This window comes from Dipodomys merriami, unplaced genomic scaffold (genome assembly GCF_024711535.1).
Source record: "Dipodomys merriami isolate MVZ:Mamm:240054 unplaced genomic scaffold, mDipMer1.0.p SCAF_3, whole genome shotgun sequence".
Lineage (NCBI taxonomy): Eukaryota > Metazoa > Chordata > Mammalia > Rodentia > Heteromyidae > Dipodomys > Dipodomys merriami.
Genome location: NW_027204492.1, coordinates 405,297 through 413,926, shown reverse-complemented (window position 1 = coordinate 413,926; position 8,630 = coordinate 405,297).

Genomic DNA, 8,630 nt, shown 5'->3' with positions numbered 1-8,630 from the left:
CTTGGCACTGTCCTTCAGCTCTTCAGTTCTACCACTTGAGCCACAGTGCCACTTCTGTTTTTTTCTGCTTATGTGGTGCTTATGTGGTGCCTCATGCAAGCACTCTATCACTGAGCCACCTTCCCAGCCCCTGCTTCTATCTTATAAAGACCCTTATAGTTAGGCTGGGACCGTTAATATGATCCAGCACAATGTCTACATCCCAATATCCTTCATTAGATATTCAATGACATTGTCACAACATAAAGCAAGATATTCACTGGTCCTAGGAACAGCATGTAGACATATTTGTGGGACCACTCTTCAATGTATCACAGCCACACAGGTTTTCTTATAGTGTTTGTTCTAGAAGTCTTATGCAATTAACTATTTTAAGGCTATAATCCATTCTGAATTAATTTTTGTATTGATGTGAAATATAGTCATTATTTTGTAGAGAGACATACACTTACTTCAGCACAATTTACTGAAAGGACTATTATTCCTCTTCTCACCACCATATTGAATTGTTTTGGTAAGTGGTCAAAATCAGTCTGCCATATTTATGCAAATCTATTTCAGGATTCTAAATTCTGTTCCATTGATATATGTGCCAAAGCATACTGTTTTTATTTATACTATACTACTATTTATTTATTTATAGTATAGACTTATCTATACTATAGATTTAATGTAAATTATAAAATCAGGGAATGTTACTCAAACATTTATTCTTTTAACAATTGTGCTGGTTAGTTTGGGTCCTTTGTATTTCTACATAAATATTAAATATAACATTTCAACTCTCAAGAAAAAGTCTTCAGAGAGAGCCAGGGAAGGAGTGACATTGTTCAAAAAGAAATTTATTCATTACCTGACTTACACAACTGTAACCCCTCTGTACATCACCTTTATAATAACAATAAAAATAAAAATTGAAAATAAAGTCTTCAGAGGTTTTCATTGTGATTGATTAAGATTCTAGATCAGTTTGGGAAGAATTGATACTTTAAACATGCTGACTTTTACAATTCATCAAATCACTTAATTATATGTCTCCCTTAATTTGTCACAACAATGTTTTGAAGATTTCTGTATATGGGTTTTACACATCTTATTATCTTCAGTTGTACAAAGTAGTTTCAATTGACACATCCATCTTTGTAAACAATGCATCATGATCAGACCACATCTTCCATCATTCTCCCCCTTTATCTATTCCATTTCCACCCATCTCCTAAAGTTTCCTTATTCCATTTTCATGTATGTATATTCAGTATATTTTATTTGCCTATTATTACTCTCTCCATTCATCCTTCCTATTCCTATTAGCTCTCACTCCCGTCAGACTAGACATTTTTTGAATTCTTGATAATTTTGTTAAACTTTCGGTTAATTGTTTAAAGAGGTTACACTATAGAAACTCACCCCTGTGTACACTATACTGAAGTCAATTTGATCATGTATACATGCATTTGGTCCCATATATATGTATGTGTGTGTGCATGCATGTATGTAAGCATGCATGCGCACATGTATGTGTGTGTTTGCTTCCCCTACTCTTTCCTGTAGTAATCTTAGGGTTTCAGGTATTACATTAATATCTGATCAATTCTTAATTAATATTGGTGAGAGGCAGGGATCCAGTTTCAGTCTTCTGCATATGGATATCTACTTTTCATAGCACCATTTGTTTAAGAGGCTGTATTTTTCCAACAGATATTATTTCGTTCCTTTGTCAAAAATCACATGGACATGTGTGTGGGTTCACTTATGCATCTTTTAATTTTCTCAGTTTGTCATCAGGTCTGTTTTTATTCCAGTACCAAGCTACTTTTGTTAGTGTCTCTATAATGTAAATCTGGAATTGTGATACCTCCAGCATTGCTTTTAAAAAATTATTGTAGTGCCAACAATATGGTTTGAACTCAGAGGTGGGTGCCTGGGTGCTGTCCCTGAGCTTTTTCCTCTCAAGGCTGACACTCTGCCATGTGAGCCACAATTCCACTTCTCGTTTGTGTGTGTGTGTGTGTGTTTGATTGTAGATAAGGGTCTCATGGACTTTCCTGCCCAGGCTGGCTTTGAGCCATGATCATCAGATCTCAGCCTCTTGAGTAGCTAGGATTACAGGTGTGAGCCACCAGTACCTGGCCACCATTGCTTTTTTGTTCACTATTGAGGTGTTTATTTAGGACCTTTTGTAGTACCATATGAATTTTTGGGTTGTTTACTCTGTGAAGAATGACATTGAGATTTGATATTGCATTGAATTTGTAGATAGCCTTTGGCAGTATAGCCATTTTCAAAATTTTTATTCTGCCAATGCATAAACATGGGAGGTCTTTCTACTTTCTTTATTTCTCCAAAAATATTGTATAGATTCTTTACCTACACACACACACACACACACACACACACACACACACATACAGATATATACATATACATATACATATATATACACACACACATATATATTTAGGATATTATGATGGAATTTGTTCTCTTAATTTTCCTCTCCATCTGCTTATTATTGGTATATTGAAAAGCTACTTTTGTGTGTGTGTGTGTGTGTGTGTGTGTGTGTGTGTGTGTGTGTGTATGTATGTATGTGTGTGAATGTGTGTGTTGATTTTATATCCTGCTACTTTGCTGGAAGTGTCTATCTGCTAGAGGAGTTTGTGAGCTAAGTCACTAAAGTTCTTTAAATATAGGATCATACATACAGTCTGCAAATAGTGATAGTTTGACTTCTTCCACATTTGGATCCCTTTTCTTTCCTTCTCTTGCCTATTGTTCTGTCTAGGAATTCTAGTACTATATTGAATAAGAGTTGAAAGAGTGGACATCATTGTCTTATTCCTGAATTGAGAGGAAATGTTTTCAGTCTTTCAACATTTACTATGATGTCTGTTTTTTTTTCAATTCTGTCAGTTTTGTTTCAAGAAAATTAGAGATCTTGGGGGCTGGGAAGGTGACTCAGTGGTAGAGTGCTTAACTTGTATTCATGAGGCCCTGGGTTCCACTCCTCAGCACCACATAAGCAGAAAAAGCTGGGGCTGGGATGGTGGCTCAGTGGTAGAGCGCTTGCCTTGCATGCATGAGGCCCTGGGTTCGATTCCTCAGCACCATATAAGCAAAAAGAAAAAAGCTGGAAGTGGTGCTGTGGCTTAAGTGGTAGAGCACTGGCCTTGAGCTGAAGAGCTGAGAGAGCCCAGGCCCAGAGTTTAGGCCCCACGACCAGAACCCCCCCCCCAAAAAAAAAAGAAAAAAAAAAGAAAAAGCCAGAAGAGGCTCTGTGGCTCAAGTGGTAGAGCACTAGCCTTGAGCTGCAGAGTTCAGGGACAGAGCCCAGGCCTAGAGTTCAGGTCCCACGATGGACAGAAATAAAAAACAAATTAGAGCTCTTTTGTTAGGTGGATTTGCACTTATAATTGTTGGATGTCACTTATACATTGACCCTTTTATCATTATGGAATACTCCTTTTCATTTATATACTATTTTTGTCTTGACATTCATATACTCTATTAATATAACCACTCCAATCCCTTATAGCTATAGTTTGCATAATAAACTTTTCCATCCTTTTTACTTTGTTTTTGTTTAAGTGTGCTTCCTACAAAGAGCATATAGTTGAAGCTTACCTTTGATAACTATCTTTTAAATGTAATTTACATATAATTAAACTTATGTGTGGTATTTGCTGATATTTTTCTGTCTTATGTTCTTTTTTCTTATAGATTCTTTTTTATTTGAGAATATACCCTTACAATTTTAAGTCTTATGTTTTTAACCCTATTTTTGAACTACTTTTTAACAGCTGGTCTAGGGATTACAATATGGCTCTTAATTTTACTACAATCTGTTTTGAATAGCAATCTGGTGTGATATCCTTTAATATTTCTTGAGAAAAGTCAGTTTTTGTTGGTGCTGAATTTATTTAGCCTTCATTTTGAAAGATAATTTTGTATGACAAAGAGATTTTTGTTGACAGGTTTTTTTTTTCTTTGAGAATTTTGCTTATATCATCCTTCTGCTTTCTGGCTTCTATTGATTGTGGTGAAATGTCAAGCATTAATTAAAATAATATGCTTTTATATACATGAATTTTCTCTTTTTACTTTCAATACTTCTTACATTGTTAGCATTTTGACTATGATGTGTATTAATATGTCTCTGTATTTATCTTACTTGGTATTTGCCTAGCTCCTTAGAACCATAGATTAATGCTTTGCATCAAAATTGAGAATGTTTGGGGTCATTTTTCTATTCAAATGTTTTCTCTGACATGTATTGTCTGTGTGTGCTCTTGACAGTGTTCTACAGGTCTCTGAAGTTCTGTTTTATTTGTTTCAGTTTCTTTGCATTTCTTCATACACATTAGGTCTTTAGGTATACTGATTCTTTGCTATTTCTAAGGTGCTGTGGAACCATTTTAAGAGTGTTTTCCTTTTGTTTATACTTTTCAAGCAACAGGTTTTTCCCTTGTATGCTACTTTTACTGACAGACTGAAAAGGGTAAGATTATCCCTCTGCTCCAAATCAATCTAGAATCTCTGGCAGTGAAGCTGTGGTTTCCCAGCCAGTATCAAATCCTGAAAGAGCAACAAACACCACTAGGAGGCTCTTGGCAAATCCATAGTGAGTGCCATCTAGTGCTGAAATACTGGAAGTGACTAAAGGCTCAGAGAAAAATAACCAGACTGCTTAGAATTTCTGAAAAGATAGGAACAAACAAGGTCAAGGTACAAAGATTGGAATTAATACCAGACCCTCCAATAGTCAAATTATATTACATGACAAAAAGCATTGAGCTTTTAAAAAATTATTTAATACTGAAAACAAGGTGCCAGAATCTGATCAGGCAGTAATCAATACTGGAGAGCTCTCAGACAATTTAAAACAGTTATTTAAGAAAACAATGAGCTTTAGGAAAACACAGAAATGATTCAATGCCCTAAACAGATAACAAATATGTACAGTAGAAGAAATTTAAAAAGAGATTCTTAGGTGGAAAAATACACTTAGGAAAGTTAAAAATTAAATAGAAACTATTAGTTGCATGACAGACAAAAATATATCGAATGACAAAGAAAAAAATGAACAAAGAAATGGGAAGTTTGTCGGGAGTGAAAAAAAATTAAAATCACATAAAAATAAGAAAATGATGCAAAGATTACAAATACATAGCTTTTGAAAAGCCTATGAGTCAAGAATGAAGAAAAAAGAATTTTTTAAATAAATGGAAATAGAGACCCAACATATGAAACTCTATGGAAGAGATTAAAAGCAAAGAAGTTCATAGCAACTTATACCCATATCAAAAAAGGAGGAAGAATAGAAGACACTATATGTAAGGAAATATACTCATTACCTGACTCATGTAACTGTAATCCCTTTGTGTATCACTGCTATAATAACAATAAAGTAAATTAATAATAAAAAGGAGAAAGATGTAAGATGGACAACTGGCTGATATATCTCAAGAAATTAGAAAAGCAAGAACAAATTCAACTCAAAATTAATAGAATGAAATAATAAAGATCAAAGAAAAATAAATGAAATGTATACTGAAGGACAATAAAACAAAGTTGGCTACTCAAAAAAAGAAATAAATAAAGTAAACAAAACTCTTGGGTAGACCGAAAAGGGAAGAAAAGACTTAAACAAATAAAGTTAGAGTTTAAAAGAAAATCATTGCAACTGATACCACAGAAATACAAATAATCATTGGAGATTATTATGGACAAATTTAATGATCTCAAAAATATATGTATATGTTACTAAGGCAGAAGCATGAAGAAACTGGAAATCTGTATATATCAATAACTCATACTGAGATTAAATCAGCAATAAGCCAGGTACAGAGACTCATACTGGTAATCCTAGCTACTAAGAAGGCTGAGATCTGAAGGACTGGTTTGAGTCTAGCTTGGACAACAAAAGTTCATAGGTTCCATCTCTAAACTAACCTGCAAAAAACAGGTATAGGGGCATATCTAAAGTGGTAGAGTGCCAGCTAAGCAAGTGGAAAGCCCTGAGTTCAAACCCTAGTATCTCAAAAAACTCAATAATTAAAACGCTCCCATCAAAGAAAAGTCCAGGACCGAATGGCTTCACTGCTGACTTCTACCAAATAGTTTAAAAAAAAAGTATCAATTCTTAAGTTTTCTCAAAAAATAAAAGAGAAAGTCTTCCAAACACATTCTACAATGCCAACCTTCCACTGATAACAAAACTAATAGAGATATAACAACAAAACAAAACCACAGACTATTATCCTTTGGGATAATAGATGCAAAAGTCCTCAAAACTGCTAACATATATAATTTAAAAGCACAGTGAAAGGATCATTCACCATGATAGAGTAGGAGTCATCTGAGGGATATAAGGAAGCTTTAATAATCCAAATTAATAAGCATGATAGAAGACCTCATGTCATGATGAGCAAAGACTATAGAGTTATCTTTATTGATGTAGAAAATACATTTAATAAAATTCAATATCTCTTCATGATAAAATTGCTGAAGTGGCTAGGTATACAAGGAATGTACTTACAACAATGAATCCCTTTATAAGCCAACAGCTGTCATTATATAGAATGGGGGAAAGCTGAAAACTTACTTCCTTTCTAAGATGTGGACAAGACAAGAATGCCCATCTTGACTTTTTTTTTTTTTGGGTCCGGTCATGGGGCCTGAACTCTGGGCCTGGGCACTGTCCCTCTGCTCTTCAGCTCAAGGCTAGCGCTCTACCACTTGAGCCATAGCGCCACTTCCGGCTTTTTTCTTTTTGCTTATGTGGTGCTGAGGAATCGAACCTAGGGCCTCATGCATGTAAGGCAAGCGCTCTACCACTGAGCCACCTTCCCAGCCCCCCATCTTGACTTTTATTCAACATAGTGCTGGAAGTCTTAACTTGAGCAATTAGGCAAGAGAAAGAAATAAGAACATCCTAATTAGATGTAGGTCTACTCAGAAAACCTGTTGCTTCTTCTGAGAGTTTTGAAGATTGCTTCTTTCAAGAACTGATCCTTATCATTTAGGTTAATCAAATTTGTGGTCTCAAATTGTTCACACTATTCCTTTACTATCTTTTTAATGCCTAGAGGCCAAGTTGTGATATTTTAATTTCTTATATTATTAGTAGTTTCTGTCTTTATATATATATATATATATATATATATATATATATATATATATAAAATTGTGTAAGGTAATGAGTACATTTCCTATCCTTTGTTTTTTCCTTATTATCCCTTCCCTCCCCACCTCCCCAACTCCTCCCTTCCCACCAAGTTGTAAAGTTCATTTTCAACATAGTGTCTTGTACATCTCATAGTAGTTTCTGTCTTATATTATCTATTTATTCTTCTCCCTATCCTAGGAAGTTAATTGGTGTGTGTGTGTGTGTGTGTGTGTGTGTGTGTGTGTGTGTGTGTGTGTGTGTGTGTGTGTGTGTAGGTCCTGGGACTTGAACTCAGAACTTGGGTGCCATTTCTGAGCTTTTTGCTCAAGACTAGCACTCTACCACTTGAGCCACAGCTCCACTTCTGGCTTTTATGCTGGTTAATTGCAGATGAGTCTCATTGACTTCCTTGGCCAGGCTGGCTTTGCACTGTGATCCTCAGGTCTCAGTCTCCTGAGTAGCCAGGATTACAGGTGTGAGCTATCAGCACCTAGCAGTTCATTGATTTTTATCTTTGCAAAAGTCAGATTCTAGTTTAATTTCCCATTTTTCAATTTATTTCTGCCATAATTTATTATTTTATTTCTTCTACTTAAATTTGGGTATAATTTGCTCTCATTTTTCTAGTCTCTGAAATTGGGGGTTTAGGTTATTGGTGCTATTTTCTTCTTTTCTATTTTTAGTTTTGATTGTAAAGGTGATGAATGGGGGGCTATTGCAGTTACAAAAGTAAGGTAATGAGTACATTTCTTTTTTATCACTGTTGCCTGCTCCCTTATTTTCTCCCTTACAGAAACACAGATTTTTTTTATTTTTTAAATTTTTTATTGTAAAGATACTATACAGAGGGTTACAGTTACATGAGCAAGGTAATGAGTACACTTCCTATTGAGCATTGTTACCCCCTCCATTGTTTTCCCCCTACCATCCCTTCCCTCCCTACCTTCCCGGAGGTTTTTTTTTTTTTTTTTTGATTGTGATTAAGTGATTACATAATTTCCCGAATTTCACAATATTGTGGAATAATGATGCTCATTTAAAGTCACAAGTTCATTCTAACTTTCCTGGAGCAAATAGTCTATCACAGTCTATAACATATAATGGTGTACACATATACACCATACATGTGATCAGCAGCATGGGGATATTTAGTAGTGGTTCGACCAGATGAGTGGGAGTTCTTTGTTTCTTAAGTCTTGTTAATATTGTTGTATCACCTTACATTTTGGATTTAACATCCACTTATCAAGGAGACCATGTACCGCTTGTCTCTTTGCTCTTGGCTTACCTCGCTCAACATGATCCATCCATTTCCCTGCAAATGCCATTATTTTGTCATTTCTAATGGCTGCATAATATTCCATTGTGTATAGATACCACAGTTTTTGGATCCATTCATCTGTGGTGGGGCATCTGGGTTGAGAAACACAGAAATTTAAAACAAAAATGTGCCTTATTTGCT